Genomic DNA, 8992 nt, shown 5'->3' on the forward strand with positions numbered 1-8992 from the left:
TAAACAAAATATAACAAAATAAACTTCCCAAAATTGAATAAATGATTGTAAGGTGCAGTATCACCTTTATGAGTACACAGTGTGTTACAACCTTTACAATTACAAAAGTAAACAGGCAACAAAGTTGCAATGAACTCTGAATAGCATATTATCTTTAAAAAAAAACAAAGAGATTGTGCAATGGTTTGATGACTGTTACTTTACACTTTTAACACATAACCTAAAATACAACAAAATCTGTTTGTAAATGTCACTTTAAACTACCAGCATTCACTTAAACTTAACATGTTTTGTGTGTGAAGTAGCTTTTATCATAACCTTAACACAGCTCTAAACAAAATTTCAACAAAATAATGAAGTATCAAGTCACTGAAAAAAAAATTGTTCATAACTTCATACTTGAACTTAATGTAATCTCTGAATATAGTTTATATATTTAGTTTCACAAGTTGTAACTCTTAGTATTTATAAATGTATGTGTGTAACTAGTTAACAGCACATAGCGTTTCAAAACTTTAATTATACTAAGTTACCGGAATTTTCAAACATAAGATGTACTTACTATTGAAAGCAATACCCAACAACAACTCAGTTAAGCAATGTTTATTACTAAACTGAAGGCAAACATTCACTTATACACCTCCAAGGTAAGTCAAATAACATAATTGAACGGCATAAGCACCATTTATAATGTGTTAATTAAATAAGAAAAAAAACCAATGTTGGACTATACTCAGAAAATTACTTAAACTATCAAACAAAATTTCTAACTATTAGTTATTATTTAGTTAGTTAACCATAAAAAACAGCTTAGTGCTCTTTGCAATGTGTCACTACTTAGAAAATTGTACAATCAGCGGAGTACATTTCATAAAATTCACAAAATTTCTCAAAATATACTGAAATAACTATATAAAAAAAACGTTCGGGCGCCATTTGTAAGGGTGGTAAATTGGTCGGAATAGAAATATACCCGGATACGGAATAATCTACCACCTTACAAAGATTAGAGGAAAATAATAATTTACTTTACTTGATCTATCTACCTAGTAAAGAATAGAAGCTAGCCGTCGACTCCCTTGTAATGTATATGAGGTGTTATAAATGAAATTTGCTAGATGTTAGGCAAAATTGTTTTTAATGTAACTTTTACCGGGGTCGCTTAATACATAGTGATGGCTAATAATGCTTAGTTATTCTAGCTTAATGCCAAGACTTAATTTAGATACATTAGAATGCCTTAGGTAGATAGTACATAAAATCTATGTTTTAAATTTAAGATGCCATTGGCATGGAATAGACAATGACACAGTAAAATTCATAAAATTGTTTCAAAATAAAAGCTCAGTAGTAAAGACAGGGTTCTTACTGTACACATACACTAAGAAGGTTCACTAAACTGTTGCAGGATACAAACATTTGCTTACTTGTAGGTGCGAAGACTGCAAGGTAGCTGGACGGCATCGGCCAAGATCCAAAACTCAATTTATTTGATTCTTCACAACCGAAATGTTTCATTACAAAGATTTTCACCAAGTCTTATCCATAGAAATTAAGTTGCCAACGTGAATGTGCAAAAGAAATAAATACGAAAACCGAAAACTAAAACGTAAACGTAAACGTAAACGTAAACCCTGTAACAAAGAAAAACAAGATTATAATTTGTGCTGTGTGAAAATTTCGACACGTGGAATTTTCCGATCAAACACAACTCACCTATTGAACTCCTAGCCACCAATGGTTTTCAGAAGTCCACCCACAACCCATTATCCTCATTTATTTGGGAAGTTAAAATAACTGGAACTGAAAGAAATCATAAAATTAGGATTTTCTCTAACCAAACCGCCATTTTGTCGAATCCACATTACTTGATTTTTCACTCACCATAACTGATGAAACATCGAAATACGTTAGGATGACTAAAATTTATAACTATTGTATTTTCCCAGGCGAAGCCATGGGCGAAGAGAAGTGAGATTTTCCTGGAACGAAAAAAATTCGTCTTCACATGTTGACTCCAGGAAAATTCTAAATCTCATCAATCGGTGTTGCCAGACGCAACCCGAGTGTGGCCGCTCTCAGTTAGTTTGATCATAAAGCCAATTCATTTTTGAATATTTGCGGAACCTAAGGATATATTATAAGAACCGTTTTGTTAATGACTTAACAATAAACAAATGATATTATGGTTTTATTTAATTATTTTGTTTTATTTTTACGACAATTGACAACGAAGCAAACGCCATCTATTGTGGCTCGAATGAACTCTGAACATCGACCCACGCGTAGTTCTGCACCTTGATGCTAGGTGGCACCAACATACTTTGAACAAAATAGATTTTAATTAAAAGCGAAACGCTAATTAGTAGTTCAAAATTTACAACGTCACAGGCGGGACCTCGTCCTGCGATCGATATAACATGCGCTCTCTGAAACTCACACCGCATACCTACACATGAAATGCAGCTTACAATTATTTTCAGCCGCCATGTTGAAATTTTCTCAAAAACATTATAACCAGTGTCACTCAGGATAATGTAAGGAATAAGGATTCAAATCTGTTCAGGCATTTGCATACTTATAAAACCCCCCCCCCCCCCCCCCCCCCCCCCCCCGACTTTTCATAACTGGTTAATATTATATCCAGGTTCGTAACGGAATAAGATTAAAATTACATCGAGTAACCGGATCTTAAAATATTCTTGGTTAATACCTAACCAGTTACGAAGCGACGTAATTTTAATCTTACTCCGTTACGAAACCCGGTTTAAATAATCTTGATTTATTAATTAAATCAGTTACGAAAAGTCGAAGTATAAAATCTTATTTGGTAGCTGGTTACGAAACTGGTTACCTACCAACGTGGATCGTACCAAAATATAGTACGAGTATGTTTAAACATCAGTGTTCACCTTCAGAATAATGCAGACACCTAGCTGATACCGATCAATGAAGCAGGCAAAGTGCATGAATCGCCGCATATGCGACATGCGTGCTACGCCGGGATGAATGACGCACTCGGTCAATGTCGGGTCACGCCTCCTGCAGCCTCCTTGCGCCTCCCTGCGCCTCTCTGCGCCTCCCTGCGCCTCTCTGCGCCTCTCTGCGCCTCCCTACGCCTCCCCGGGCCCTCCCGGCGCCCGTCAAATTGGTTTACCGCCCTTTCAATTTGCCACCTGCAAATTGGTATGATCGACGGTTTAACTACGGAATTTTTTGAATAAATATATTATTTCTTGATTAACATTTTTTATGGAAATTTTTCTGTATTTACACAATTTTATGTTTTGACTAGCTGATACCCGCGACTTCGTACGCGTGGATTTAGGTTTTTAAAAATCCCAGGGGAACTCTTTGATTTTCTATAAAAAGTCTATGTCACTCTCTCTCCAGTGGGTCTAACATGCGCCCCGCGAGAAAATTTTGTCTACGCATTGTCTCGTGTTTTTTCATACAAATAAGACGAGTAAATGCGTAGACAAAATTTTCTCGTGGTGCGCATGTTAGGCGTGCAGGTCTTAAACTATACCTACCCATGCAAAAAATCACGCCGATTTGTTGCTCCGTTGCGACGTAATTGAAGGACAAACCAACACACTTTCGCATTTATAGTAGTAGGTAGTGAATAAAATAGTAGAGATGTTGTGAGAAAAGTTTTAGCGTTGATAGCCTAGTGATTTAGACATCAGCCTTCTATTCAGGAGGTCGGGGGCTCGATGCCGGGCACGCATCTCTAACTTTTCAGAGCTATGAGCGTTTAAGAAATTAAAATATATAACTTACTTTAAAGGGAAGGAAAAACCTGCATGCCTGAGAGTTGCCCATGATGTTCTCAAAGGTATGTAAAGTCTACAAAGAAATGAGCCAGCGCGGCAGACAATGGCTTCAGTCCTTCTCATTCTGAGGGGGGAGAGTAGTGGGCCGTTTTTAATTCTTCTTCTTCTTCTTGGGATTGGCGGCTGTGCAGGGCTCTTGTAGACCCTGTGTCACGTTGACTGTTGCCGATCTATTGAGATCGCCCCCATCTACACCTCCCTTCCAATACTGATTGCCGCCAGGAATAGCAGCAACTTCTAGGCCAGGATGGTTTATTGATATCTAGCTAATGCCAGCGACTTCATCCGCGTGGTTTTTAGGTTAAAAAATTCCCATGGAAACTCTTTGATTTTCCGGGATAAAAAGTTGCCCATGTCCATTTCCGGGATGCAAACTACCTTTGAACCAAACTTCATATAAATCGGTTAAACGGGTGGGCCTTTAAGAATACCGTGGGGACAATTTGATTTTCCGGGATAAAAAAGCTAAATCTGTACCAAATTACATCAAAATCGGTTGAACTGTTGAGTCGTGAAAAGCTGGCAGCTAGACAGACAGACAGACAGCTACACTTTCGCATTTATAATACTAGTATGGATTTTAGTCATTTTCCTCAACGGTTCAGAAGCTCTACTAACTTTCACGACTAAACCCTTTCATCAATTTCGGCGATTAGGAAATGACAATGACCAGTCTTTCGCCCTACTTTGAATAACAAACGCGACGGTATATTGTCTATAAGTCACAGTTTATCGCCACAATACGCTCGCAGCGTCGCCGCCATAACACCCATAACACCCATAACACCCATAACACCCATAAAGCCGGAGTAACTCGGAGCCTGTATGAATATTATATTGCCATGCCCCTAACTAAGCCTCTTGTTTGGCAGTTACACAGAGAATTTATTAAATTCTGTCACTAATATCTTTATCTACAACTAGCTTATGCCCGCGACTTCATCCCGTGAGACCCGTGCTCAGGACTAAATTGGCGATGAGTTGTTAATGGTGGGAGGCTTCGGCCGTGGCTAGTTACCACCCTACCGGCAAAGCCGTGCCGCCAAGCGAGTTAGCGTTCCGGTATGATGCCGCGTAGAAACCAAAAGGGCATGGGTAGACTGCATCGTCACTTACCACCAGGTGAGATTGCACTCAACTTATATATCTGAATAAAAAAAATGGTGAATGTAAAAAACAGCGTGGGGCTACGCCTCTTAAGCAAGACGCTACGAGAAAGCTACGAGATCGTAGCTTCTATTTACAAAAATATTTTGCAACAAACGACCCGCCCCGGCTTCGCACGGGTAGCTTAATACAATTTTTGTAGGGAACTCGAATTTTAAAAAATAGCCTATATCACTCGGGAACAATGCAGCTTTCTACTGGTGAGAGAATTTTCAAAATCGGTGCAGTAGTTCCAGAGATTACTAAACTCACAACCTGTCGGAAATGTCTGCGCACCTCGCTGGAATGCGCTTTCCCTCGCGCTTTCCCGCAGCTCGCCTATTTTCGCCTATCCAGTACCTACCCAAAGAGTATATAAACACTACGTTCTACCAGTACCGCTGGACTAACCAGTAGTCCATATTTCTTCGAGCCCTAGGGCTCACCCCCATGCGGAGCTTCGCACTCCCCTTGCTCTTAAAAAGGTAAAATTTGTACTGGGTAGTAAAAACTTTACCTTTTTAAAATAAATGAAAAGAAACATTGTTAGGGTACATTGTGAGAGTATAACGTGTATTTGTATAATGCGATGCGCACATGAGTAGCGTTGCACAATAATCTCATTACAACCGGCACTGAAGTGGCACGTAAGAGTGCCGCAGTCCGCAGTCAGATCGCACTTTGGCGCAGTCATGCAGATCTCCTACCTCTCTCACATCCACCACATACCTACGAGTATATACCTATTATAATTATGTATAAAAGGAAGAGGCGACTGACTGACTGACTGATCTATCAACGCACAGCTCAAACCACTGGACGGATCGGACTGCAGATAACTATTATGACGTAGGCATCCGCTACGAAAGGATTTTTATTTTATTTTATGGCCGAGGCCAGTCGTGTTTTTAGGGTTCCGTACCCCGAAAGGAAAACCGGAACCCTTATAGGATCACTTTGTTGTCTGTCTGCCTCTCAAGAAACTTATAGGGTAGGTAGATACTTCCCGTTGATCTAGAATCATGAAATTTGGCAGTAAGGTCTTCTAACAGACATGAGGGAAAAATCTGAAATCCGTGAATTTGTGGTCACATCACACAAAAAAAATAATTAAAAAGTGTTTTGAACTTTCAACTTATAAAGTAAGATTACTATACCGAGTGGGGTATCACATGAAAGGGCTTAGTACCGTAGGCGCTGCCTTGTTCGTGGTTAGTGAAAACGGGCATTAGGGTCTGTACATTCTAAAACAGATTTTTATTTATTTTTATGCATAATAGTTTTTGATTTATCGTGCAAAATGACGATAAAATACGACTGTAGTATGAAAGCCTCGGTGCGCGAATCTGACTCGCACATGGCCGGTTTTTTTAAACTATAACTTGTAGTCCATTTTGAAACAAAACCGTAAAAAAATTAAAAGCGACAAACTTTTAACTACCCAATACGTTAAGTTATCTAAGTAAGTAGGTTAGCTATTACGTAAACCGTCTCCATCAGTAAATTGCAGAACGTTAGCGTCACCAGACGCGGCGGAATAAACTCGAAGGTTTTATACCTTTTGTGTGTTCCCGTTGGTTTATTTGCTCTGGCTTCCTTTGGAAAATAAAGTTATGTCGTTTCAATTTGCGTCGATTGGACGGAGGAATAATAAGTGTTCTATTTTTTTTCTAGAACGTTTCTTTTACTTGATATTCTTGCTTGTCTAATAGGTTTTTAAAATTCAGATACAAGTAAGCCCAACTACGTAGGTATTCTGAGCCTTGACTGCAGTGTCACCTGATGATGCTGTCTAAGATGTATGTATAGGTAATTAGTCGTCATCGTTAAACCCTCACCAGCCCACTACTACGGGTCTTCTCTCATAGTCAAGTCATCATCATCATCATGATCAACGGCTCACTAGAGAGAACGGGTCTCCTCTCAGAGTAAAAGGGGGTTTGGCCATAGTCTAACACGCTGGCCATGTGCGAATTAGACTTCACACACCTTTGACAACATTGTGGTGAACTCTCAGGCATGCAGGTTTCCTCACGATATTTTTCTTCACCGTTAAAGCAAGTGATATTTAATTAATCAAAACGCACATAACTCCGAAAAGTTAGAGGTGCGTGCCCGGGTTCGAACCCCCGACCTCCAATTAGAAGGTGGACGTCCTAACCACTAGGCTATCATAGTTTACCACAGTCGAGTGCGAGTTGGCATATTTCACACAACTTTGAGAACATTAATTAGGTATAGGTAGAGAATTCTCAGGCATGCAGGTTTCGATGTCTTCCTTCACAGCTAATGATATTTTAGTTGCTTAGAAGGACGCACATAACTTCTTCTGAAAAAAGTTAAAGTTTGTTACTCAATCACGCAAAAACTACCTACTGGACGGATTTAGCTGAAATTAGAAATGGAGATAGATTATACCCTGGATTAACACATAGGCCACTTTTTATCCCTGAAAATCAAAGAGTTCCCACGGGATTTTTAAAAACCTAATTCTACGCGGATGAAGTCGCATCAGCTAGTAGGTACATAATATTAAGGTAACTAAGTATAAAAAAATTCTTTGTTTGTCTATGAAAGAAGTTATGAACCCACGAAGTTCCATATCACATAATATTTCTATATTCAGAATATAATATTCATTTTTATTGTCCCGCTAAGAGTTGAGCTCGCGATTGCCACTCGAGAATTTCTTTATTTCACGTCTTTGTCATGTCTTTGTGAGGAAAACTGAGGAAACTGAAGATTCGGTTATAAGTACCTACATATAGCATTCAAAATAGGTAGGTATTAATGGATCCTCCTTTCTTTGCTTTGCAAGAGAATGTACTAGATACGTTCTTGAGTGTTGAGGATGGACAACTGAACAAAAAAGGCTTGTCGCCGTTTGTTGAATAATATGAATTTTGTTCGAGTCTTAGTGCAAAAAAACTTTTACGAGACATTTACCCCCACCACATCTGGTGACAGAAGGCCTGGCTCATTTTTTGCGCAACGGATCAGCCTGGCTGTCCAGCGCGGCAATGCAGCCAGTATTCTTGGTACCATTCCACGCGGTCATGATTTGTATGTTTTTAGGGTTCCGTACCTCAAAAGGAAAAACGGAACCCTTATAGGATCACTTTGTTGTCTATCTGTCTGTCTGTCTGTCTATCTGTCTGTCTGTCTGTCCGTCTGTCTGTCAAGAAACCTACAGGGTACTTCCCGTTGACCTAGAATCATGAAATTTGGTAGGTAGGTAGATCTTATAGCTAACATTTAGGGAAAAATCTGAAAACCGTGAATTTAGGGTTAGATCACACAAAAAAATTAAATTGTGGTCATGAACTAATAATTAGTATTTTCAACTTTCGAAGTGAGTGACTATATCAAGTGGGGTATCATATGAAAAGTCTTCACCTGTATATTCTAAAACAGATTTTTATTTATTTTTATGCATCATAGTTTTTGAATTATCGTGCAAAATGTCGAAAAAATACGACTGTAGTACGGAACCCTCATTGCGCGAGCCTGACTCGCACTTGGACGGTTTTATTGTAATATTTTCAATTTTGTTCGATCCCTCAAAATTGCCCACCGCCGGCTCACTACTGAGCACGGGTCTCCTCTCAGAATGAGAAGGGTTTAGGGCATAGTGCGCCACTACGGGCGATACTTTCACACACCTTAGAGAACATTATGGAGAACTCTCAGGGTTGCAGGTTTCAAACAGGCAGGCAGCAAAAAAACGGAGATTCTAAAATGTCTTGACAAAAACACGGTGTCTTGGGTTGTGACCTAAAGTCCGCGACAGGTCGAGATGGCAATCGGGGAGAAAACACCCCGCACACCCACACAGAATCCGCGCTAACCCGGTGCGGGATAGCGCGGGTGACGTACGGGTGTGCGTGGCGTCCCCCTGCCTCACACCCCATACTACCTATGTTTAATTCCCTCTGTACGACTGTGTGTGTGACGCTGTAGCGGCCAGTAGGGCCTACGCAGCATAGTCAATCCAAAACAACACACAAAGG

The sequence above is a fragment of the Maniola hyperantus genome, chromosome 11 (genome assembly GCF_902806685.2).
Source record: "Maniola hyperantus chromosome 11, iAphHyp1.2, whole genome shotgun sequence".
NCBI classification, from domain to species: domain Eukaryota; kingdom Metazoa; phylum Arthropoda; class Insecta; order Lepidoptera; family Nymphalidae; genus Maniola; species Maniola hyperantus.